This window comes from Lepisma saccharinum, chromosome 17 (assembly GCF_977018435.1).
Source record: "Lepisma saccharinum chromosome 17, izLepSacc3.1, whole genome shotgun sequence".
Taxonomy (NCBI): Eukaryota; Metazoa; Arthropoda; class Insecta; order Zygentoma; family Lepismatidae; genus Lepisma; species Lepisma saccharinum.
The window spans coordinates 7,958,722-7,985,674 of NC_139245.1; the positions used below are offsets into that span (position 1 = coordinate 7,958,722).

Genomic DNA, 26,953 nt, shown 5'->3' on the forward strand with positions numbered 1-26,953 from the left:
TAATAGAAGCATATTCCAGTCTACTTCTTACAATACTGTTGTATATGGTTGTCATACAGTTTATACTTCTGAAATTATATTTATTGTTTCTACTTAGAAAATAAAGTGCATGCTCTTAGAATGAATCAACTGATACATCCGTGAGAGTAATGATTGGTTTCTTGGTTCATCATTGATGAAAACCTCTCTTATTTTGTGCGTACATTTTCTTGCATGAGTTTCATTCCATTATTAGTCCAAATATCACACCATTACAAGCTCTGTATTTTCAGTTTTCTTTAAGTCTTCTTTTTCGGTGAATCGAAACGATGAAGACGAATGATGTTTAAATGAAAGAACAAACATATAATGAAATCTTGTTCTGGTACAGATTGGAACCCAGAACATCCTCCGGCAAAATTGAGTGTCAAACACACTAGTATTTTCAGACCTTGAAACTGCTTCATATTATAGTGTTGTTATTTTGAAAGATTTCATTAAAATATTACAGCTAGTCGTCGGAAACGAAATATTTTATTGTTTCGAAATGTTTATTTCACTGAGGCAAGGTTTCCAAAGTTGAAATTTTATTCAGAGATACTAATCGGATCTGAAGCTACAGATGTATACATTGGAACCACTGATGTGTAAATTATATTATAACATAATAATACAAATGAAGTGGTATTTAACACATTTCAATTTAACTACTTAACTTAGAATTTCTCAGAAATGTGATTTTTTCAATACAAATATAATATTTTTTGTCTTTCTATAAAAAAAATGAAGTAGAATTTCTCTGCTCTGAGTAATATTTTACTTTGTATAGCAACACTGTTCTACATTCGAATCCCAAGGTTGGTCATCAAAAGGTTTGACCTCCAGGCCCCTTGCCGTGACACATGTTCTGACTCCCCGCTGTTTCAACTTCGAGTTTTGGTCACCAGGAGGCTTCTCGCTCGAGTGGGCGACGACTGGCGCGACCTCTACCACCAACCGAGCCTTACTCGATGGGCCCAGTGCGATATTTTCTCCCCTTTGAGCTAGAACAACTTCCTCGGTAGAAAAGCGGTTGAAACCTGTGCCAATAATCGGAGCATTTTCATATGTGATTCCTGATTTGAACAGTCTTTGATTTTTTTTTTTTTTAAGTGAGTCCATTCTCACTTGCTTGCGTGGTATAGCGGTTAGCGCAGCCCAGCGATCGAATTCCAAAAACTATAACCCTGTCTCATCTATCTCTGGAGCAAGGCCGCGCATAACGGCAGAGAAAGGGGAGGGGGAAATCGAGTGGGAGGGTGCTGCTGGGAAGACTGGTAACTACTGTCGCTTTCGTCCCCTCCACGCAATCCAGTTCCTCACGCGTGTTCATTGGTGGAGCCGTCTCGCGTCACTACTTGCTCAGAGACTTGTTTTTATTCGCCTGCTCCAGAGAAAGAAGGGACAGAGTGTAGTGGGTGTTTGTCGATTCTCTCGTGAACTGCATTACATCGCCATGATTAACTCGAATATCAAACATCTTCCTTCTTACCTACTACGCATGAAAAGTTGTCAACTACTAACATACTCCGCAGTGGCGTTCCAGGATTTTCGAAAAAGGGTGGGGGGGGGGCACGCATACTTTTCTTTTGTAGTCAGCCCTGATTTTGATATCCTTTCCTGCTTTGGACGTTCTTTTTTAGGAATACTGGGTCAAAGGAGGGAGTTATGACCCACATCAACACCCCTTGGGCCCGCCACTGATTCTCCGAGGCCACTTGATACGGTGTTTCTGGTCACCCTGGGAATTTCGCTTTTCGCCACAAAAGGGGATATCGCTCTCTCGATTCCCTCCATAACTGACGCATTTTTTTTTCATTGTTCACTACGTGAAATTATCAAACAAAACCAATTTAGTTATGATTGAAATTCAAAGAGAATATAAAAGTTAAAATATAGGTTTCCTTAAAATTTGGTAAAGCCATTGCACCATGACGAAATAAAAATTTCGAGTCCTCAAATTGTTTGTAAAAAACTTATAGTATAATGCAATTTTTAGACCTATATGTTTTTGAAATTCGAAAAAAAGATTGCATCCACCCTAAATAATAAAAGTCCTTACGGTACGATTACTGTCAAATTTCTAATAGCGAACAAATTTTCCTTTGCTGGCTCATAGTTTCTACCTTAATCAAGGAATAACTAACTACAGCGTACAAAATGCAATATTCCACGTTGCCAAAAATCGTCGGGTGAAATTTACGGTTATATCCGTGGTTACAGAAATGCAAAAATGATTCGGAAACCTTGGTTTGGTTTATTTATTTATTATAAATAAATCTTTAAATATATAAAAACATTATTTATACTACAATCAATTGATTAATATATCTAGCGTATATAAAGGAGCGATGAGGGGTAATTTTCCCCTCTTGCTTCTCTGTCCCCCCTCTGGTTGCTAATTTTTTGCGCTTTCGGGGGGGACCATCCCGATGTATCGAGAGTAGTTATTGGAATTCCCCATCTACTACAAAACTAAAAATAACCCACTGAATATGTCTTTTAATCATTCCATGTCAATTCTATGTTGTTGCTTTTTTTTAGTCAATATTGTTTTCGTTAAATTATGCGCTGCCAGTTCATAAAATAATATTGAATTTCAACCTCGTCCCGTGAATGACGAAAACAGTCTGGTTCTTACCCTCATCACTAGGGAACGGAAGTTGATGAAATGTCATCTTTTTCTCACATCTCCGACGTGATGCCCATTAAATATACACAGTATTACACTTCGTCTCGAACCCAAAGAAGGTAATTTTAAAGTGCATTTTTTGCATTTTTTGCAAATTTTCAGGTTTTACATAATTTTTCCCGATTTTCGGCATTTTCCCGTCATTTTTCGCAATATTCGGTGTATTGTTTCATTCATATTTTGTCACTTATTTCATTTTGTTAATATTCTTGAGTCTTTTCACCAAGGTGAACTTAAGCCTATATATATCTTGCAGGATTGAAATTTACGAGCGAAAGAAATGCTGAACTGGTGACAGTATTTGTTGTGTCGGGGGAAACCACCAAGTACCCGTCTGGGGCAAACTCAGATTTAAGATCAGATAAGGAAAGGTTGGAAATACCCTGGCCAGACCCTGTTTCCATTGAAAATCCTCGTTGCATATTTTAATTGAATGTGCATGTGGAATCATGTGGTGCCTCTTTTTTTTGAAAGCAAGATTGCATTATGTTTAATTTCCTTTTAATTTCAATTTTTAATCTGAAACTAACAAATCTAATGGTCATTTTTTGCATTTTTTAAGTCATTTTCCAATTTTTTAGGACATTCTATAGGTCACATCAACTTCCGCTCACTACTCATCACAAATCGAAAATGCCTGTCTCGTTTGAGTTAACCTTTCAGTCTCGTTCTCGAAAAGGAAATCTCGGTTTTCAGTTTCGACTCTCAAAAGAGAGAGAAAGAGAGAGAGAGAGAGAGAGGGAGGAGAGAGAGAGAAACTGAAGCCACGTAACAGCATTCTTGCCTATTATTATACGGCATTTTATGCAACATATTGTTGTTAGCACTAGATATTTCAGGTATTCACGTTTTAGGAAACTGAAGGAGAATATTTCTGCGTGAGATTTGTAGGGGTTAATGGAAAAGTGGTATAAATTCCAGTTCTCATCGCAGATGTCACTGTACGGAAGCGTCTGGAACCTGAGGGATAAAAGAAAGAGAATCTGGACAAAATGATATTTGCCTACAATATCAAAAACTGTGTTATTTGTACGTACAACAGTTCTGTTTCTTATTTTTTCTTGTAACTGCCGAAAATGTTTCTGGACTTGTAATCATGATAGTATTGTTAAGCATAATAGTGAAAATTTAGATGGAATATTTATGCTTAAGCATAATTTACACGGAGATACATGAAAACATAAATAATAGAGTGCATATTGGTTTGAAAAAAAAAAACTTCAGGGAGTCATACCCCAATCGTAGCCTGGTGTACAAAAAGAGGAAAAATATAGGGCTGACTACTAAAAAAGAAAAAAGAAGACCAAACTGCCTTTACGGCCACAAACATCATTCCCCTTACAAACATCAACGACACGCCACTGCGTACAGTCTACGGCTCGCACAGAGAAAAATACAAATAAAAAAAATAAAAATATGAATACGTCACTGAATTTGCCTATACAACCCCAAATTAGCAAATTCCGGACAATCTTCCAAGATTCCGAATCATAACGCTCTACAGCATTCAAATAAAGCTTCATTCTTCCGCATCCACCCCTCTCGACAATGTTGTCGGTACTACAAGTGTAATTGTGCGAGATAGAAGTTGGGGGAGGGGGGTGGGTGACCGTGGGTGGAGAGGGAAGGGGTGATAAAGACAGAGAGAAACTGGCTGGCTGTCCACGATGGATAAGCTCCCGTTGCATGAGAGAGATCCTCACCAATTAGCCCGGCTCGTACCTGGCTCCCTTCATCATAGGGGCAAATCCTGCTTTATAAACGCCGTCATGCTTAGGGACGGCCATTTATCTCGAAACAGCTCTACCACATCGATTCGCAGGGCCGAGACAATTCGCAGCTGCTGCAGAAGGTGTGGAGAGAGAGAGAGAGAGAGAGAGAGAGAGAGAGAGAGAAAGAGAGAGAGAGAGAGAGAGAGAGAGAGCGAATTCCGAGTGACCGAACGCACCACAACAGACGTGAAAATTGAGGCTCTTTTTTTTTCGTTTTGTCTTTCCGGAATCCCCGGACTGCATTCTTCCGGAATTATTGTTCACCTGGAACAGCACCGAGATGTTAATTGCCAGCGCGAGAAATGGGTTTGTTTCGTTGAAAGCTTGCTTTATTTACTTGGTTATTTACCGTCTCATCTAGCCACCCAGGGCGAGCAGCCCCGGGCTCTATTCAAATTTTCTTGGTGTTTAAAAGCAGAAGAAAGCTCCTGTCGCTGTAATCAGATAAAAGCGTAGATGATGAAGAAAAGTCCGTTAAAAGCTATCGATGGATCCACATTGTGCTATTGTCACGGTCTACACAATCCCTCCAGGTAGGGGATTCACGGTACGGACACATTGCATAGTGGTTCGGGTCCCACTTGAAACTGTAGGTCCAGTCCCCATTATACTATCGGGAACCTGTGGAGGAAGGCCGCGCCTAAAGGCAGAGTAGGGGAGAAAGCGAGGGGGCGGAGCGAAGCAGTAACTTTTTTTTTTTTTTTTTTTTGTGATTTAGTGTATTTTACTTCGCGTTTTGTGCCTCTTGGCTAATTTGCGAAGATGGGGATGAGTGATGAAATGATGAAATGGATGAAAATGGACATTCACAAACAACCATACCCGACCGGGATTCGAACCCGGGACCCTTGGCGTCGCAGCGCGATGTGCTAACCACTCGGCCACAGGGTCGGGCACGAAGCAGTAACTGAAGCCGCTCTTTCCCCTTCACGCAGTTCCAAGATGACTTGGATTAATGAGGCGTTGGCGAATACGGAAAATCCCTTGTGGCCATAGATCGAAGAAGTTGCACCGATAGAGATCTCTGAGGGATTTGCTTTGCTTCAATGATCATTGCTACCAGTTGGAAGTAACATTTAGCCAGTGGTACCTATCTAGCTACTCTTCTGATATGAGTACCCATAACCTACACTCTGTCCCAACTATCTCTGGAGCGGACGAACGAAAACAAGTCTCTGCGCAAGTAGTGACGCGAGACGGCTCCACCAATGAACACGTGAGATGAACGGTATTGCTTGGATGGGGGGAAAGCGACTACACTCACCAGCTATCGCTGCAGCGTATACTGCTTCGCTCTGCCCACTTGATTTCCCCCATTTCTCGGACGTTGTTCCAGATATAGATGGAACAGGGAGTAGCATCTTTTTTTTTTTTTTTTTTTTTTTTTGGAAATGCACACATTAACTTTCAATAGTAAGGAATAAACTCCAAATTGCGAACACAAATGTAATATAGTCTGCTCCTGCGAGACAAAACTAAACAGTTACCAAGGAGGAACGAACATATTATCCGCAAAATATGGTTCCTTATTGTAAATAGAGTCGAGATACCTTAGAAGGGGGAGTTTTGATTCATTGAGTTGGTGCTTTAAGTCCACTTTATGCACAGTAAGGCTAATCGGGACGACCTGCAATTTAAAGTGCGACTCGAAACCACCGGATACCAAACCCGGCACCCTTGATTATAAGACGGCGACGCTACAACTGCGCTATCGGCGAGGCCACAGAACGGGGAGTGAATACCACCCCGTGAAATATGATCTTCCTCACTAAAAAACAAAACTAAACAGTATACCAGGTCCATATTTCTCCAGCACATCAATTTTTGTGTTATCAATTTGAATTTAATTGTAGCCAATGATTGTCTTAGTGGACTGCATTTTCTGGTGGAGAACCACCCTTGCTGTGAGATTTGGTCTGGGAAATCGTATTGGTCTGATTTATTTGTTTAAGGCGGACCATTTTCTGCAGGGATTATATTCCAATTTGAATTTTTGTTTATGTCAACTTTATGCGCAGATAGACTATACTCTGTATCGGGAACCTGTAGAGCGAGCGAACAAAAGCAAGTCTCTGCGCAAGTATACTCTGTCCCAGCTAACTGTGGAGCAGGCAAACGAAAACATTCTCTGCGCAAGTAGTGATGCGATTCGGCTCCGCCAAGGAACGCGTGAGAGGATACTCGATTACGTGGAGGGAGGGAAAGCGATTCCAGTTACCAGCCTTCACAGTAGCGTGTACTTCTTCGATCTGGCCACTCGCTTTCCTCCCCTTCTCTGGCGCTATGCGCGGCCTTGCTCCTTAGACACATGAGACACGGCATACTTGCAATTCGTGTTATGCGAGATAATTACGGCATACAATCACCGATAACTCTACTCCAAAGCGAAACAGCAATTGAATCTTCCTCGTTCCTTCTCGTAACGATAAATAAGAACGGTAATCACTTTCGGAGGAAAGAAGATAAAAGGTGCACAGCCACAAGCAGCGTTGGCAGAATGTGTTTCATCTCACCTATCGTTTACGTCCCAAGCCCTCTTTTGTAACTCTCCATTATTCGGCTCCGACCCACACCCTCACGTCTTTGCAGGTAACAAGATCCCCCGCCTGCTACCTTCCCGTTCTGCGACCTCAGGACCCCCCCTGGAACATCCGCCAGCCGCACCCCGCAGAGATGCTCCCTCCCGTGCATCAAGGATGCCAGCTGAATTAAGTTCTCAACCGTGGGAGGGCACCAGGATCAGCAGGGCACCACCCACCTACGGTAGACTGGCCTACCACCCGCCGGTCTCTTTGTGCACCTAAAAATGCCCCCTCTGTCGTCTCGCTCAATGTCCGTGACGTCAAGCACGATTCTCTACATAATGACAATCCAGATGTCTATATCCCTTAGGACGATTTTCCTATGAACTTTCCCAGTGTTGCCACATTGGAGAAAATTTACCCAGGAATACGAAAATTTTATCCAATGGTACAAGTTTTGAAAAATATAACAGTTGTCAATTCCACAATAAAAGATAGGCCGAACGCGACTGGACTTACAGTTTGAAGTGATTGATTGGTTGAGTTTTGCTATTTAGTCGCTTTCCTGCAACTTTTGGCTAATCGCGACGATGACGATGAGTGATGATATGATGAAAAATTGAGAAGGGACACTTAAAAAAGAAAACTCATACCCAGGCCGGGATTTGAATCTGGGGCCACTGACGTCGTAGCGTTCTCTGCTAACCACTCCGCCACGGAGTCGAATGCAAATCATGGTGCAATGTGCCTCTCTGAGAAAAAGAGTCCTGGACTATTTATTAGAAGGCGACAGAGTTAACCATTACGCTATCACATTAAAAAGTTCCATGAAAGGTGCACAACGGATATGGAAAGAGGGCTCCACATATTCTCGATCCTGACCACACTCACAAGTAACCCCAAACACCCACGTACCAATTGATAAAGATACTGGGTGTTCGACGGAGTCACTAGCTGTAGGGATTTCGGCTGGAAAATTCTTACCTGAGATCAGTGGCGGCTGGTGGTCTGACTTTATGGGTGTGCACTTCAGCCTCGCGTCCAGAAGAGGTGTTTTATCACCCCTCTCAAATACTAGCTCCCGTTTTTGCGTCCATAATTATGCTAAATGTGCAAGTTATGGCCACCTTTTACTGAAAATGAGGCTATGGGAGAGTTTTATTTCATGTTAATTTATACAAATTTGAAATACCTCGTTTTCCGGAAGAAAAAAAAACCAATTTACGATGATGTACCTCTACTCCGCCAGACGATCTCGAATGGAATGGGATTGCAACACTGCATCGTGAACACAGCACTATCAGTGCGAGTAAAGCCTATAATACTGCAAACTACAGGCGCCAATCCCATCGCGCTCCTTGCGTGCTGTAATGTAGTGTCTAATACTGTTGTATTGTCAGTGGCGTGCTCAAGGGGAAGTTGGTGGGAATTATAATCCCCCCTTTTGCCCCAGTATTTCTAAAAAAAGAACGTCAAATTCAGAAAAAGAGGGCAAAATGAGGACAGACTACTAAAAAAGGATACATAACCCCCTCCTTTCAAAATTCTGGGCACGCCACTGCGTATTGTAATCAATGGACCCCTGGTTACGCTTGGATCCCACTTTAAACTGTAGGTCCAGTGACGATTAGCCTATAAGAACATAAACTGAACTGAGAATAACTTTGTAGATATAATCATGGAGAAAGGAAAAATACCAATTTTAGCGAAAATTTGCACTCAGAGGTTGGCAACACTGAACATTGTAATGGTTTGTAGCGCGAGGGGGGCCTGGATACTTTGTACTAGCTCTTTCAATGCGGTTCTTTGGTTCTGGAGAAATTCAAGGGGGGTGCTTTGGGGGGGGACGAGGGGAGAGGGAAGGAGGAAACGGAACTATGCATCTTGCATTGTCCGCGGCTCAACTTATTAAGTTATCACTCGCCCATTGTGTTGCCCAGTGGATGCTGGCACCACAGGTACTGGCTGCAAGTGACAGACCCGAAACTTATAGTCATTTGGCCCTGGCGACTCTGATCCATATTTTTTCCCAGACGTCCATACACAATGTCACCCACCCGAGAGACACCAACGGCTGTTTCGTCTACACACGTACACACACATGGAATACAAAACACCATGCACACGTCCACGTATTAGGTTCTCCCGCTACATGGACGTTAAGTTAGAGATATTCTGGTTTTACCAACCACTCGCCGTCCATTATTTGCAGCTTCTACATTTTGCTACTATTCTCTGTCTGCTGTAAGAATGAAGTCAATGTAAACAAATACACGTGGCTTGTGAGAAATTCTATTGGATGTCCCAATGGCAGCTGTGCAGGAACCTTGCGCGTAGAAATATAGTATATGTCATAAAGCCACACCACTTCATAGTTGGTGCTTATTGAAGTCGTGTGACTACGACCAACATATGTATTACGGCAAAATAATACCAAAAGCTAACAGACACGAAAGGAACTATTTCTCAAAAGTCCCGTGGTTTTTGTTTACATACACTTCGCTCTAACAGTGGATGGTGAATAGTTTGTATTGCCTGTGGAAAAATTAGCAAGGGTGTAAAGACTGACTGGCCTTATCGGAAGGCACTTTTCTCTTTCTTTCTACATCTCCTTGTCTTTTTTCTTTGCTCAATTTCTTACTCTTTCTTATTCTATTTATCTTTCATTCTCCTTGCTATATATCTTTCTTTCATCCTCCCCGTGTTTTTCTCACTTTGTTTTCTACTTCTACTTCTGTTTCCTTATCTCTTTTTCTACGGTGCTCTGTTTCTCTCCCTTTCTAACACTTTCTCTCTCTCTCTCTCTCTCTCTCTCATTTCACGGTGGACTACCGTAGCGCATCTCCACCACGTAGCGTTCCAACATGAAGGCGGGGATCTTAAATAGGGATGTAACTTGCCCCTCCCGATTAGTACTATTGATGGTAGAGACAGCCCTGAACACGCAGGTACAAATATCTAACTTATCATTAAAATAAACTCATGATTCGATTTAGACTGAAGTGAGCAATGCGAATGGCAGAATGGCTTACCCTGTTCGGTTTAGAAATAAGACCAGTATCTCCTGCTTCTCCGATGATTCCAGATTAAAAGACCTCGTGTCGCTCTCATGCGCACCTATTTAAACCCTCGCTTGGCCTCTCGTCACCTCTTGCCAAAGGCCAGTGTTCTTACCATTTCCTGTGAAAGGCTTACCCTACACATTTCTGAGCAGGAGCTGACAAGGTCTGCCAGGGTCAATATTTCTTAATCGAACGGGTATGCTACGCTACAGCCCACCCGCCCACCTTGGCGACGCACCTGGGTACATCAGAGAACTGCATTTATGTAAAACCAATCATGCTGGACTTTAAACTTATAAAAAACTATGTAAAATACACTTAGCAATGTAGTTGTTATTATTGGACGAGTTACGGTACATGGCATTTTCTTACACTCAAACATACGCAAAAAATATGCATGGAATCAATATGTGTAATTCACATGCCCCCCATCCACACACACACATATATATAAGAAGATCATGAGTTAAAGTGCGGGCATAAAATATGTACATTGAAATGTGCAAATATTGGCTCGTGCCACATATAAAAAACGATATTTACACAAAATATAAATACTAGCGTGTATAAGGTCTTCCCGGATTCCAAGACGCCTGAAGAACATTTTTTCCAACAAAGCCGTCCTCCTCGGGAGGTCCTGAGTGGCAGAAGGGAAGCTGCATCTGCATTGAGATGCTAATAAGAGGTCGGAGGGGCGCTCTCCTCGTATCGCAAGCCCTCGCATTCTGTTATGGCAGCCAAGACAACCTACCAGGCGGTATAGGAGCGGAAACAAACAACATTCTGAATGCAAGTATTTGAAAAGAAGTACAGGTCTCAGAAATGTATTGATCTTCGGAGGTAGTGTGTTGCATAAAAATCATAAAGATTGATAGTGACAATTTCTAGAAAGCTATTGCTTATACAATTCCCTACTATCAGTAAATTGTAACAACGGTGGTATGACGTTTTTCAAGCACTTGATGCGAAATATACGAATATTACACGTCTCATTGCTTCGGTAAAACACAAACGCAACCAGGGATAAATAAATAAGAAACTACTTACAATTTCTCGATTTCAGGCTCCAGCCATCTTATTTTCATAGCGCTCATGATAATTTTTTCACCTCATTCTTTATTGATATTTTTTCTTTCCAGAATCGAATACAAGTTGACATAATTTCTACAAAGTTTTATACGAGGGTGGATCATTAAGTATCGCACAACAATTTTTTCCCGCGATGTTATTGTGACTGGGACGTTGAAATTTTACAGATGTATGGTTTGAAGTTCGCACTAGAGACAGAATTTGTTTGATCAGGTATAACTCTTGTGGCAGAAGCGTGAACTACTTAACAAAAATGGCGCGCATGTTATTGTCGTTAACGTGTGAAAAGCAAAGAGCTGTAGTTCGTTTTTTGTGGACGAAAGGACAAAACCCAAGTGAAATTCTCAGGGAAATGTCGGGCGTGTATGGGGAAGACTGTTTGGACCGTAGCAACATCTCCAGGTGGTGCACATTCTTACAAGGAGGCCGTCTGAAGCTTGTTGACTCGTCCCGTTCCGGGCGACCAGTAAAAGCTGCAACGAAAATGAATGTTACAGCCATTGAGCTTGCAATTCTCAATGACCGGCGGATCCATCTGAGAACCTTGTCAGGGCGGTTCAACAATTCAGACTTTCATCTGTTTGGCCCAATGAAGAAATTCCTAGGTGGCCAACGTTTCAGTTCCGATGAAGAAGTGCAATCGGCTGTGCGCAGATGGCTGTATTCCCATTTAACGGAGTTATATGAACAGGGTATATTGAAACTAGTGCCACGATGGGAAAAATATGTTGAAAGGCTTGGCTCCTATGTCGGAAAGTAGCTAAAAGATGGGGTTTCAATGTGTATAATTTATGTTGTCTTACCTATTAAACTTCCTTTTAAAGAAAATGTTGTGCGATACTTAATGATCCACCCTCGTATTAACAAATTTGAATAGTTTTTTACATTATTGTCTGATTTTCACTTATTGAATAATTTGGAATAAAATAGGTTTAAAAAAATCGCTACTATGTTGGGATATGGTTTGCTATGGTGAACAATAGATGGCTCTGAACTTATTAGCATTTTTCTAACATTTTTCTTTATTGTTTCTGAACGTTTTACTGTGGTGGAAATGAGTTACTTTCTTGATCTTTTTTTACAGAATTTAGAATTTTATTTGAAATTGAGAAGATAAACACATGTAGGAAGATAACAAAGTTTAATTTCTAATTGCCATAAGAAATGTACGTAATTTCCTTTTATAGACGTAATAAGAAACAAATTTTCCTTGCTAAATGGCTTCCATATCAATATCGTATCAATATCATTTGCATGATATTGATATAGTGGTGTTCTGATCAAAACTCTAACAGACAATTCAAATAATGATTCGTAGTGTACTAATTGTAAAAATATTGGAGTAGTGCTGTATCTTGCCATTGTTCAGCACTAAGAACAGTAAACCATTACACCTATTATTACATATCTTCTTGCTAGAAAATGCTAAAGAACTTACCGCCACCCTCTCATACGTGAACAGCACGATTAAGGCAAGAAAAGTAGTGGGGGAAATGATAACTCCACGGCGTGACGGCCTGCCAGATTGGCTCCTTCATTGGGTGACGAGTGGTCAGCGCATCGAATCCCATCGCCGCTGTTTTCTGGACATCGTGACCCGCTACTACTTCTTTTCAAGTAGCTTCCCACTTGTCGGGAATCGAACCTGGGACCGCTCGCACCAAAGGCGAGAGCGCTAACCACTTGGCTACGCAATGGACCCTTGATTTATATTTATATACGAGGTTTTTAAAATGAACTTTGTACCCAACAAAATCAAAAGCGTTCCAGTCCACTGACGATCTCGTGAGAGAAGGTTTTGTGTTCCAATCCTTGTCTTGACATGGGTGCTCGCTCTATCCTCTCCAATTTCCTATAATCCCATTTTACCATCACCTACATTTATTTCCTCACGGTTACTAGCCTATTATTTTCTTTACTGTTGTGTTGACACTAACTGCTAAAGAGATAGGTTTGGAAGTTAACAAAGAGAAAACTAAACATATGCTTACAGTGTTAGGTAATAATCAAAATCTAATTATTGATAACAACTCGTTTGAACCAGTTTCCAAATTCAAATACTTAGGAGTAATATTAACAAATGAAAATTATATTAAAGAGGAAATAAAAAGTAGGCTTAATTCAGGATATGCATGTTACTTCTCTCTTCATAAACTTTTGTCTTCTCGTTTAATATCTAAGAAACTAAAAGTTAAAATATACAAAACCGTAATTTTGCCTGTAGTATTATATGGATGTGAAACTTGGTCCCATACATTGAAAGAGGAACATAAATTGAGAGTATTTGAAAATAAGATCCTTAGGAAAATATTTGGACCTAAAAGGGATGAGGAGACAGGTGAGTGGAGAAGGTTACATAATTTAGAACTACATAATTTGTATTCATGTCCAGATATTATTAGAATAATTAAATGAAGAAGACTTAGGTGGGCAGGCCATGTGGAACGAATGGGAGAGGAAAGAGGAGTTTACAGGATTATTGTTGGGAAACCTGATGGTAAGAGACCACCTGTAGGAAGGCCAAGACGAAGATGGAGGGACAACGTTGAGATGGACCTAAGGGAAATCGGTAGGGATGGAAAAGAGTATATAGAACTTGCTCAAGATAGGGAAAGATGGAAGGCCTGTGTTGCTGCAGCCATGAACCTTCGGGTTTAAGAAGGCTAGGGAGTTAGTTAGTTTGTGTTGACAATAAAGAAGTGAGTAAGCTTTCCATATGTAGATTTAATAAATCTTGTTTTTATGGATTAAATATAATTATAACAATAAATTGCACACTCGCCCCTCCCTTCCCCTTCTCGTTATGAGACATTAGACCAGTCATTCTCCATTTCCTCTTTCGGATTCTCTGCCCTTTGAGCATCACAGTGCATGAAACCTCGTATATGCTTGAGTGTGTGCGTTTCATTGATTTTCCCGGCGCCCTGACTTTTGCCTATCCTCCAGGAAGAGCGGGAGGGTCTTGGAGTCGGCGGATAAGCTCCCCACCCCCACCCCCAACCTTTGATGCCCTCGCGAAGCAACAAGTGTTTGTACACGCTCTACCATGTGGCTCTTGCCCTCCTCGAAGACTTCTATCGATTTAATCGGAAATGCACGCCGGTAAGCATGTGTGCGATGGCGGGAAAAAAAAGAGGTCTTCCGAATATGTTGTTTGGTCGCGTGGATGGTTAGGCTGATAATTCGTGTGTTGATAAAAAGGAATGGGGGAGGAGTGTTGAGGGATACGAGACAGCTATGCTTCAGGGACAGCTTCTCCATTAGTTTACCTGGATTCAAAAACTTTGGGCCTAGCCGTCATTTATACACAGGGTGAACAGAAACTATAGGGACAAACTTCAGAAGGTGATTCCTGATAAGTAAAGGAACAGAAAAGTTCATATCAACATATGTCCGGAAACGCATATTTACCAAGGTACGAGGGCGGGCTGAAAAGTAATGCCTCCTATTTTTTTGTGACGGTGTAAAGACATTTTGGATTTTGAGCAACCATGCATTGTACTCCTCAGACTTTCCCCCTTCTCCATTCCAAGTTTCAAACTTCTATCACCAGGGGTTGCTGAACTAGAGCGAGGAAAATGGCAGCCTGTAACAATACTATGTCGGTGCACCTGAAACTGCGTGTGGTGACCAAGTTTCTAACTGCAGAAAATGTGTCACCCAATTGACATTCATCAGAGAATGAAGGCTTTTTATGGCAATGAATGTGTAACGTCAGTATTGTATGATGTTGGGCTGTTCATGCTCACAATGAAAACCCATGCTGAGGAACTCTCAACGTGGGTGACAAGGAACTTCTTGAGAGTTAAGTATATGCATATAGCACCGTGCCATGTAGGCACATTTAGGGATGTGTAAGGCCCCACACATTCTCGATCTATGACATTTTGGAGGTGATGTGATCAGCACCACGCTCCGGGCGCCCTTACCATCCAGGGTTGCCCCCAGGCACCCATTGATTTGAGGCTGGGTGAGCTTCAGAGCTGCTGGAACTAGCCTTGAAAAATTCCGACCTTGTCTCCTCAACATACACAGCAAAAAGTCTCAATTCTTCATGGCACTTTTACCATACACACGATACACAATATAACTATAATAAATTATGCAACCTTTGAAGATTGATTTCACTACACGTTGTCGTTGACCCCCTTCAGGGCTAGCCTTGGTCTTCCTTTGAAAAAAAATGTTGTTTTCAGAATTGGATTTTCCCAGGAACGGTGAATTTTGGAGTTGCAATTTGCAGGAAACATCTAAAAAATGTGCATCTCCCCTTCAACATTCTGTCCATGTACAATAGTTTGTTGCTAAATTGAACAGAAAGAGACCGGTTCTTGCAACGGTCGAGTAAATGCATGGCAAACATAGAGAGAGAAAGAAGCAGAAAAATTATAAATAAAGAAACAGAGGAAGGATGTGAGAAACAAAGGCATAGAGAAGTTGGAGGGAAGAAACTCAAGCGTATGTGAGAGAAATACAAGTAGCCAAAACCATTGAATCAGTTTACCAAAAAATATTCCATCCACCTTGCCTTGAGTTCACCAGAAAAAAACTGATGATATCACTGACTCACCCTTTTCCCCTCTTCCCCAGTATAAGAGAGTAAATCAGAGGCGATTCCTCCAAGTAGGAAGTGAGGAACTTTCTACAGTTCATTTGTACTTATTTCGAGTTCTCCACTTTTTAGGAGTTTAATGCGTGTTATAACCCAAGACTAAATACATGTTCTCAGCGCGAAATATGGAATTCAGGGAAGGCCAACATATACAACTTAATGGAGGCACCTATGAAAAATGCAAAAGTTTTAAATATCTTGGAACATTAGTTACCATGGATAATAATATTAAGGAGGAAATAAAAGCAAAAATTGCAGCTGGTAATCGAAGCTATTTCGCACTGTTAAGAGTTTTCAAATCTCGCAGCCTGAGTAGAAATTTGAAAATCAAAGTATATCAGCTAGTCGTAAAGCCAGTGGTGACATATGGAGCAGAGACATGGACTTTGGTGCAAGCAGATGAAGAACTTTTGCGAAGATGGGAAAGAAGGATACTGAGGAAAATATACGGGCCAGTAAATGAGAATGGACAATGGCGAATAAGGAGAAACGATGAAATTAGAGCACTCTACAAAAAACCAGATATAGTTTCTGATATAAGAAGCATGAGACTGAGGTGGCTAGGACATGTGGAAAGAATGCCTGAAGACAGAGCGGTTAAAAAGGTCTAAAAAGGGACACCAGGAGGGAGAAGATTAAGAGGAAGGCCAAGGAAAAGATGGTTGGAGGACGTTGAGGAGGACCTTAGGAGGATGGGAGTAAGACGGTGGAGACGTCGAGCAGAAGACAGAAGAGAATGGGCTATCATTGTGAGAGAGGCCAAGGCCCTTTAGGGGCTGTAGCAGCCAAGGAGTAAGTAAGTAAGTAATGCGTGTTATAAAATTGTGAGCGCAAGGTAGGTACAATTGACTAGCTTAACTACTGTCAAGAGTTGACTGCTTTCACACGCACCAGCAGCAGCCGAAAGACGATGGCCACAGGCTTTCTGCCGCTCGCTGAGGAACCACGGCGGTCATCCTACAGACAGATGGGTGAGGGGGGAAGGGGCAGTGAAGGGAGGGGCGTCGAGGTTGTGAAGATCGGCGAGGACTGAGGAACCACCAACTTGTTCCTCAATCAGCGTTGCCAATCCCAGCAAAATAGTACTAAACCAAGCAGAGTTTGATATTTGTTGGCACTTAGCACCCTGCTTTTGACATAATGGTAAAATCTGCAAACGCCAGTCCCTGGGAGAGGAAAAATCTAAATCAATGGAATATGTTTGCAGGAAATCAATAATATTATGTCCAAATCTTATTTCTACTTCACCAGCGGACGTTTCAAACGAAAGGGAGTATGCCGACCCAGCGGCAAGCATTTTTACAACCATGCCACGATCCATCTTCTATATGTTCTTCATCCTGCCCGATTTAGTTCGTCAGGAGATTTCGTGATAGGAAATCGGTGGAAATTTGGAGTTAAACAATTTTCTCAAACCTTTTCAAGTTCTATGTTGAACTCATGTTGCTTGTTGCACAATTTTAAACAATTTTGGGGGGAAATTTATACTATTACATAACTGTTAAGAATAAGTAACGCAAGTACAATACTCTAGAAAAGTAGATGCAGAATTACAATTATCCGAGAAAAAGTAATTAATAATTAATCCTTGCACAATTTAGAAATATTTAGCATAATTTCGAAGTTTTAGCAGCACTCTTTGTTATCGTGAATCCACTCGACGACAGGGAGGGAGAAGAAAATCTAAATTCTTGAAAAATCTGAAATATCGTTAATGTTATTTTCGTCGGTTTTAATGGGTTCACATTTAAATATTTCATAGTTCAAAGTGAGGAGCAAGGGCACCTTGCCCTACCTTGAGCATAGGCCTGCAGCTAACATTCTAAATGCAAAGGATAGTACAAGCGATACGTGTTAATGTAATTGAACCATTTTTCAAACCTTCCTCGGTTTACGATAATTTCTTCCTACACTCTGAAGAAGTCACGAGTCGTCACTGGAGTAAATACTCACTCACATAGAAGTAAATACCCAGCACTATTAAACAATAGGGTCACCGTAATAGTTCCACTGCTCTCGAGAAACAGTGTCCTCCGCAGCGCACAAACCACACCCAACAAAGCGATTTATTGCACGTGTCACGCCGCCAAACCTTTAAAGCTTTTCAATTGATACGAAAACAACGACAGGCCGCATTCGTTATTCAATTGTTTTGGCGTGCCACAGACTATTACCCACACACAAACGAGCACAGATTTCACCTGATGTTTTTTTTTCGGTGAGGGTGTGCGTTTGTGTGTGTAGGGGGTGGGTATTTTCAGCAGATGAGCCGGGATTGTGGGCGAAATGTTACCATCAGGGAAACCGAGTGTGTGCCTGCCACTCCCCCAACACTAACATAATTGGATTTCTGGCTTGTGATCGATTTAATTAGCTTGCGAAGCCCGAAGTGGGCAGATATCTATCAGTGATTCATCATCTACGGCGAACCGAAATTTCCATATTTGTTTATTCCGATCCTCTCGAAAATAACAATCTGGTGTCTCGTGTATTTGCGGACTGTATCGCTCCAATGTATATTCTGATGAGATTTTTTTTGTCCTGATGGGCGCTGTCATGCTTCAAGCTACTATTTAAAAAAAAACGGGTTAAAAGATTGCACATACTGTATAACTTCATCCGTTGGCATCATGCACATATCTGAACTGTGACGTTGCGCATACGGTATCTATAATGCTGACTGCGGGTGACAGGACGTATGTTCCATATACGGGTGCCTATAAAGTCACTTAACATTTCTGCATGAACAGGATTTATGGTACAAAATACAATATGTACTGAAACATATATCACAGTAGGACACAAAATCAGTATAACTCAATGTGACCACCCCTCAAGTCTAGGCACAGATGCCAACAATCCACCACAGCCCGAAACACCTTCTCCAACATAGCTGGTGTAATCTCAGCAACTGCGACCGGAATGCGTTGTTTCAACTGGCTATGGTGTGGATCCTCACCCCGTACACCTTAGACTTGATAAACCCTCAAACGAAAAAGTGTAATGGGGTCAGATCGAGGGGGGGGGGGGCAACTCCCCGTTGCGAGACACGACCAATCCATCTACCGGTGAAAACTTCGTTTAGGTGATCCTGTTGGTGCATAGTAAGAAGCTTAGTGCGTACAGCCTATGGCTCGCACAAAAAGAAAATAAATCTATCTACTGAGTCGCGTGGTCGATGCGGTGGGGCTACCTGTGATCGCGTCCTGTACATTTTCCACAATTTGTGCTGCTATGGCTGGCCTACCAGGACGTTCTTCATCCCCAACACTACCTATTCACTTGAATTTGTTGACCAGGTTTTTAATGGCCAACCTGGTGGGGCCTGGTTTTTTGAATTTCCGAGTGAAGTCCGTCCGCACCTGTTCATACGTCATTCCACGCAAACGAGCACAAACAACGGCTATTCTATCTTCTATAGATAACATTTTAACAGATCACTTGGAAAAAAGAAAAGATTTGTCATTAGTTCATTGAAATGTTAAGTGATTTTATAGACACACTGTACTTAAAACTCAATCGTTCCAAAGTGTGTGCCAATGTTCCAATATTTTCACTGAAATGAAATGTTAGTCTACACATGGTTTTAGAATCGAACCATCAGTATATGTTCAGAATTGTTCCAAATACAGTGTGCACATAAAACCCACTTTGAAAAATTTATTGTAGACAAAATGTTAGCACTATCGAGCAACAAAGTAAATTATTTTAAAGAGTAAAGTTGATTTTTTTATGTATTACAGGTGTTTCTAGTAGTTCCATTTTCTGCCGCTAGAGTGTGCCAGATTCATTCATTTCTTAACGCAGAGCTTCCCAACCGCTGGATTGGTCGTGTAGGAAACGGTGACCAGTGCGTGATGAACTGGCCCCCTAGGTCCCCCGATATCACCCCCTGCGATTTTTTTTATGGGGATATGTGAAGAACCCTGTTTATGTCCCTCCTCTTCCACGTGATGTTGTGGAACTTAGGAGGAGAATTAGCAAGCAACAGCCACAGTTACAGAGGACATGTTGAGCCGTGTTTGGGAGAAGTATGATTACCGTAGACATTTGTCGGGTCACCCACGGTTCCCACATAGAGCATTTGTAATCAAATTGCTATGTAAAGAATTTCATGTATTCTCTACAATATTTTGTATTCCTGATGGTGATAAATTTCATAGGTTGTTGCAAATACATTTTTTCAAAGTGGGTCCGAAGTTTATGCACACACTGTATATGTTTATTTAGTACTACTTTTACATATAAAATGTTTCTGAATTTGAAATATGTGTTTACTTTTTAACTTAAAGCAAGCAACCTAACCATGGTGCAACTATGCTCGGTTTCGGTTATCTCTGAAGTAAGGCCGCGCATATCGGCAGAGAAAGGGGGGGGGGCGGATCGAGTGGGCAGAGCGAAGAAGTACACGCTCTTGCGAAGGCTGTGACTGCAGTTGCTTCCCCCCTCTACGCACTTCCTCTCACGTGCTCATCGGTGGAGCCGTCTGGTGTCACTACTTGCGCAGAGACTTGTTTCTTGTTCGCTTGCTCCAGAGATCTCCGGGACAAAGTATAGTAGCAAAAGTGACTTGGAACCAGTTAAAATAAATGGATTACTAAGGAAACATGTTCTGATCCCCGCTCTCATCTTATCACACATATTGAAGCATGGTGCCAACGTGTATTTTTTTTTACATATATTTTATATTGACTGTAAAATACAGGAACTAAAGTTCAAATCACCAACCCTAAGACCTTCTGTAAACAAAACCACCTGCATGCAGAAAGCATTGCAAACTCATAGAAGTAAAATAATCCACACGAAAATCCAGCGCTGTTACAGGATTCATTACGTTAGGTAAAACAACGGCCAATTTGTAGTATCGGATACGCTGCCGCACATGACGTCTCACTTTAAACCCAATGCTCTTTCTTTTGTACTTATTGCTTCACCTTTATGATTAACTATTTGCACCAGTAATCATTTCCCATAAATTTGGCTTCTTTCATGATAATGTATATTTCTAAGGTTTGATATAGATAGGAGTGTATTTGAAATTTGTTTGTAGATTTTATGTAAATTGCATCTTATGTAAATAAAATATATAATGGACATAAACAGCCATATGCAATGCTGTAAGTTGATGATCAAAACAAGACAAAGAAAGTTCGTAATTTCTTGCGGTTGGAAACTTTGTTAAGCATCCTAATAACGATTTTTGTTCCGCCAAATATAGTGCACTTCGTAAAATAACTTGGTGACATGGCAAGGCAAGATAAGTGTGAACATTTTGTAGGAATATGCACTGTAACTTTCAATAAGAGTAGAGATTTGTGTACATAATGATATTTTATAACATTGGTTATTTTCTAAAAATTATCATGTGAACAGCAAGGAAGTAGTGCCACTTTCAACATGGCGAGTTCTATGCGTGCGGGAAGGTCTCCGTGTTCAGTGATACATCGAATCGGTGAGACGGTGTGTTTACAGAAGGTCTCAGGATTGGTGATTTACACTTTAGTGTACGTTTTCACATACTACCACTTAAATGAATAAATGGTCTCTCAGTTTTCAAGATTCCAAAAATAGTTTTATATGAGCGGCCACACTACATAAACACTATGAGTAAAATTTCATCCTCACTTTTAAGCTTTCTCTCGAACGAGGTACGAAAAAGTTATTAACACAGATTAACTAAGCATTTCAGTATACTAACTGCATGAAATGTAAAAAAAAAACCTAATAAAATAAAAATAAACAGTTGTGTTGGACATTCACTCATCTGGTGGATGAGCCCCAAGGATATAATAATAAGATAATAATAATCAATGTATTACTTTATGCCAATAATCATAAGCATGATAATAATAATTATCACTATTGTTATTTTTGCTACTATTCACGATTCAGAAATGGCCTTGACACCCCTACAAAAATTTCTAGGCTAAAGTCTATCTCAACCATACGGGTTAGATTTGCGGCTAGAAAACTTCCTGGAGTAATTCGTCACTCCAACAGATCTAGCTTCAAGAGATTAGAGAGCTGGCAACAGTGATGTTACACCCAACGACTTGAAAAAAAATTCAGACGGCGCCCCTCAATGTAAGCACGGTAGAAGCTACGCCATTCAATCTCCAAAGCTCATTAGCATTTTCTGATAGGTAGGAGATACCAGATAGAATCTATGCAGCTTTAATGGCTCCCAGCCAGTGTTCGCCAAAGAGGCGAAAACAGGAAATATTTCTAAGAGTGAGCCAGAGTCTCCAATCGCCCTGGAGGAATTCCCACGCGATGAAGGAAGAGAATGGAGAAAACCCAATAAATATTCGACAGGTGCATCCCAGTGTCCCCATGCAATATGCACGCTATGACGGGGCACATAAAGTTCTATTCCACTGCGAAATGGAACTCAGCTGATTCCTATCGCTTAAGTAAACATTGTGTCCGATCGATCCGCAATGCAAAGAGATTATGATGCGCGAAATGATGACCATCCATGCTGGTATCAGTCTTGTGTGTGTTTGTCTAAAAGCCATCGCAAACATCCAACAGGAGCGTATGATTATGTATTCCCAATATATACAGCAGAATTCATTAATGAATACATGATTATGTATCCCCAGTATATAGAGCAAAATTCATTAATGAATACATGATTATGTATCCCTAGTATATAGAGCAGAATTCATTAATAAATACATGATTATGTATCCCTAGTATATAGAGCAGAATTCATTAATGAATACATGATTATGTATCCCTAGTATATAGAGCAGAATTCATTAATAAATACATGATTATGTATCCCTAGTATATAGAGCAGAATTCATTAATGAATACATGATTATGTATCCCTAGTATATAGAGCAGAATTCATTAATGAATACATGATTATGTATCCCTAGTATATAGAGCAGAATTCATTAATAAATACATGATTATGTATCCCTAGTATATAGAGCAGAATTCATTAATGAATACATGATTATGTATCCCTAGCATATAGAGCAGAATTAATTAATAAATACATGATTATGTATCCCCAATATATAGAGCAGAATTCATTAATGAATACATGATTATGTATCTCTAGTATATACAGCAGAATTCATTAATAAATACATGATTATATATTCCTAGTATATACAGCAGAATTAATTAATAAATACATGATTATATACCCCTAGCATATAGAGCAGAATTCATTAATGAATACATTATTATGTATCCCCAATATATAGAGCAGAATTCATTAATGAATACATGATTATGTATCCCTTGTATATACAGCAGAATTCACTAATAAGTACATGATTATGTATCCCCAGTACATAGAGCAGAATTTATTAATGAATACATGATTGTGTATTCCTAGTATATAGAGCAGAGAACTCATTCATATGAACAAATGTACCTAATGCCAAAATATATTTAAGATACAAGAATATACGTTTGCAGAATGATTTCAGTTATTTATACAAAATTGTGAATGGCAAAATCCGCTGCAATACACTTGTTGAGGAATTTGCACTTTAGAGTACCTATGCGCTCAACTCGCAATACAAGATTATTTTATACAGAAAAACCTAGAAATTTCCCGAACGTAGCTATACGTCGTAATGAAACTAGACAACTAATATGTAGTTCGTCAAATAATAGGAAGTGCAAAGACGATAATAGGGTTGGGATTTCTATGACTTAAAACCTTTTTAAAAAATGGAAGATCCAATGATATCGCACAGGGAATCACTGCACGACGGCCTTGTTTCGACTAAATGTGACGTCACACTAATATGATTCATTTATTTTAGACAGGAACATTGCAGGAAAAGTGCTAACTTGAAATCATCCACTCCGGGAATCGAACCAGTACCTCCCGCGTAGCAGTCAGGACCACTGCGGATCTCAAATGTCTGTACGAGAGAGGGTAAGAGAGATTGAATATATGTTATATTGCCCTGTAAAATACTTGCACACGCTACTGTGGTATCCTACCAGATCGAAACATAACACTACTCCTAGCATTATAAATTATGAATGGCCTGAACGTGGCAAACAGCCTTGCACAAACTTTTCGCACTCACAGAAAAAACCGTGGTGAATGGGTCCCACGTGAGTTGCTTGTAGTAACTAGAAGAAATTATTTGTAAGCAAGGTGCGATTAAATTATTCCACTAAGTCAGGAAGGTTAATGTTGAGGACAATCAATAAAAGTCAAGGGAAGCAAATAAACAAGAGATAGGGCTAAGGGGGAGAAACAGGTTATGTAAATAAAAAGGAGCCAAACCACGTGGACCAATATGTAACAAGAAAAATGAATGAGCTTGCGGGAACGCTCACCTTACAGATAAGCGGACTTCACAAAGTTGCTCTCAGAACTGGCCTTCTGGAGGTTTTACACACACGCACACGCACACACATACATAATGCCAGAGAATGCTACTTGGGAGAAATGTTTTCGACAAAAAAAAAGTACAGTTACGCATCACTCACTGCATGATGTACTTTATGTGTCAAATATATGCACTGAAATTTCGATTTTTTTTCGATTTTTTTATGGAAAATTTTAGAAACACAATTTTGATGTGTATCGTTGAGGTTTTTTTTACACAGATACGCTAATCTGGACTGGACCTACAGTTTAAAGTGGGATCCGAAAATGAGTCTCCACCGAGAATCGATCCCTGAATCCCTTGATTACAAGGCAACGACGTTACCACTACGCCATCGGGAAGTCCCGTAATGTTGACTGTTTAAAGTGAATGGGAGCTTAACATATGTACAATTTGACTAATCCACTTTACGTCATATTCGAGGAAAGTTTAACAAAGGGAAGACACGTTCATGGGTATACAGTATGTATACATGTACGTACAGTATGGGATGTATAACTCTACGGTGACAAGTGGATTTCAATATTAAATTTTCAATGGCGACTTCTCCCACCGCCGTAGAGTCAGGCAACACACATAACGTCTTGAGGGAAGCGAGTATTCCAGGATCTGTTTGTCCCATTTTCATTGCCGCTGACTGTACGTGTATGTATACGCAGGGGGTCGCTGAAATGCACCGACAAACATCCACACAGTGTACCTCTTCCTATATGATCCATATCGACATAAGCCATAACCTGCTCATTTCGCCTGGTTCTTTCCCCATTACGCGAATCACATTCAAGTTCTTTACAGAGACCGGAACTACTTGGAGCTTTCTTTCCTCGCCAGCCTTCACAAACACAAAGGAAAGTTTTAATTCAAATGAACGCCTCCCTCCAGCTTCATTCTCCCTTCTTCTCCCCTCCCCTTCATTCTCCCAGACGTTCGATGAGCTGGGGGTTGGGTGAACTGTTTTTTTCTTTTAAAAGGAAATGTACATACTTCGCGCAGGGGGGAAAGGTAAAAGAAAAGGGTTGGGTGACAGACTGCCACAGAAGATAAAAAAGGGAGACTTTCAGAGTTTCCATCCTTTTGATTTTTGCACTTAATTTGGAACACCAATGGTTCGCTAAATCGTTTTTTTTTCTTTTTTTTTGTCCACTCTGCGTTACCGAGATGTCACACGATATTCCAACCTAAAACATCACAGCACACTACGCAAAATCCTCCAATTTAGTTTTTTTCTTCTTTTTTTTGTAGTTCGTCGTATACGTTGGTCTAAATTGGGGTTTCACTTTACTTTGATATTCACATCGATAGGTATTATAGAGCGCATTACGAAGTGTTTATATCTCGTTCACTGATTGGAAAACTACTTTAAAATTCAATCTAAGTTTCGCTATGTTAGTTTCTTGAAAACAAGTTGGCGTTGTAAACCGGTAAACATCAAATTCCAGCTTCGAGTTTTTGTCAGTTGTCAATTTATACTAAATGTCAAGCCGTACACATTATACATTTCTTGCTAACTGACATGCGCAGAAAATTAAATGGTAGGGGCTTTCTCTGCAGCGTCATTGGAAGCTGCGCAATGACCTGCGCTGTAGCCTCCTGACCATGCGCAGAAGCACGGGAAGCGGTAAGTAGGAGGAGCATTCTTTGCAGCATCAGGTGACAAACTGTCACTGAGCCTACAAACGAGATACAAGCTGCAATGTCGCAGAATTAAGCCAGGTATGGCTTCTACTTCTAGTGGAAGTTCACCGGCATCTAGGAGAAGAGTTTTCAACGTGTGAATAAATATGATACGACTTAATCTGTGAATAGTTGTGCTTTCTTCATTGGTTAGATCAACTGTACGTGTAACTTAGGAAACGACATTTACGATGTTGCAAAACATTATGAGTTTCGGAACTAGTTCGATACAGCGCGATATAAAAACACCATATTGTCACAGATCAGGAAACGCTAATGATGTTATGATAAGAAAAGCATAAAATTCTGGAATCAACAACATCATAGTAATCCTACTATACATAATATAGGACAACGGGATCCGTTAAGAAGTACTCACAAAATGTCACGACTAAATTAAGTAAAATTTCAGTTTAAATATCGGGGGAAAAAAGTGGGTGTGGAAACGAGCAAATTAAGCAACAAAAATCAAGCACTGTACTGGGACCATCTGACCAACTCTCTCTCTCTTTCTCTCTGTATCCCTCTTAAAAAAAGGAAATTAAAAGTAGATCAGGTCTACCTAACCTAGTTCAACATATAAGTCAATCATATTCCATAGATACGTCATGAGCTCACTTTGCACGACAGTTGTGCAAAATGAATAACTGTGCCAAAACAATGAAGAAAAGAAGACACGATAAAAGGTCAAATGAAATAAGAAGGTATGGAAACAAATCTTGCCGAAACTTCAATATGTAAAGGAAACACCCAAGATTACAGATGAGATGAGATGAGCTACCCATATGCACATCTGATACCGAACAGAACCTTTTTCAATTACAGGAGCCTGTATCACTGCGCCGTAGATGAGCGCGAGTGGAAAGGACGAGGAAGAAAGACAAGGTTGTGACTCTGAGGTCTTCGGGAGACCATTGCGAGGGTGTGGAGGGGACACGGAAGGAGGGAAGGCTGCTTGACGAGAAGACGTTTTGCATTGCAAATTCCAGCCACACGCCTTACCCGGGGGATCTTGGAGAAAACATTGGGTATCCCCGACTCGGCTGCCTCATTGGAAAATAATTAGATAAATTCCGCACCCCAGTCACATGCAAGAAGCGTAATTACAGCTCCAGAGGCTGGAGCCGACGAAGGATG

The 26,953-nt window shown here is 40.6% G+C and overlaps 1 protein-coding gene across 2 annotated transcripts in view; it reads right to left on the bottom strand.

Moving 5' to 3' along the window:
* L (zinc finger protein Lobe) overlaps positions 1 to 26,953 on the bottom strand; it is a 604,581-nt gene that overhangs the window by 415,360 nt on the left and 162,268 nt on the right. Inside the window, exon 1 of one of the 2 annotated variants that reach the window (XM_083138878.1) lies at positions 11,114 to 11,132. The exons of the other annotated variant lie outside the window; for it this stretch is intronic. The gene's annotated coding sequence lies outside the window, so the exon portion shown is untranslated. Of the gene's footprint in view, positions 1 to 11,113; positions 11,133 to 26,953 lie in introns of those variants that run through there. 2 annotated transcript variants of the gene reach the window in all.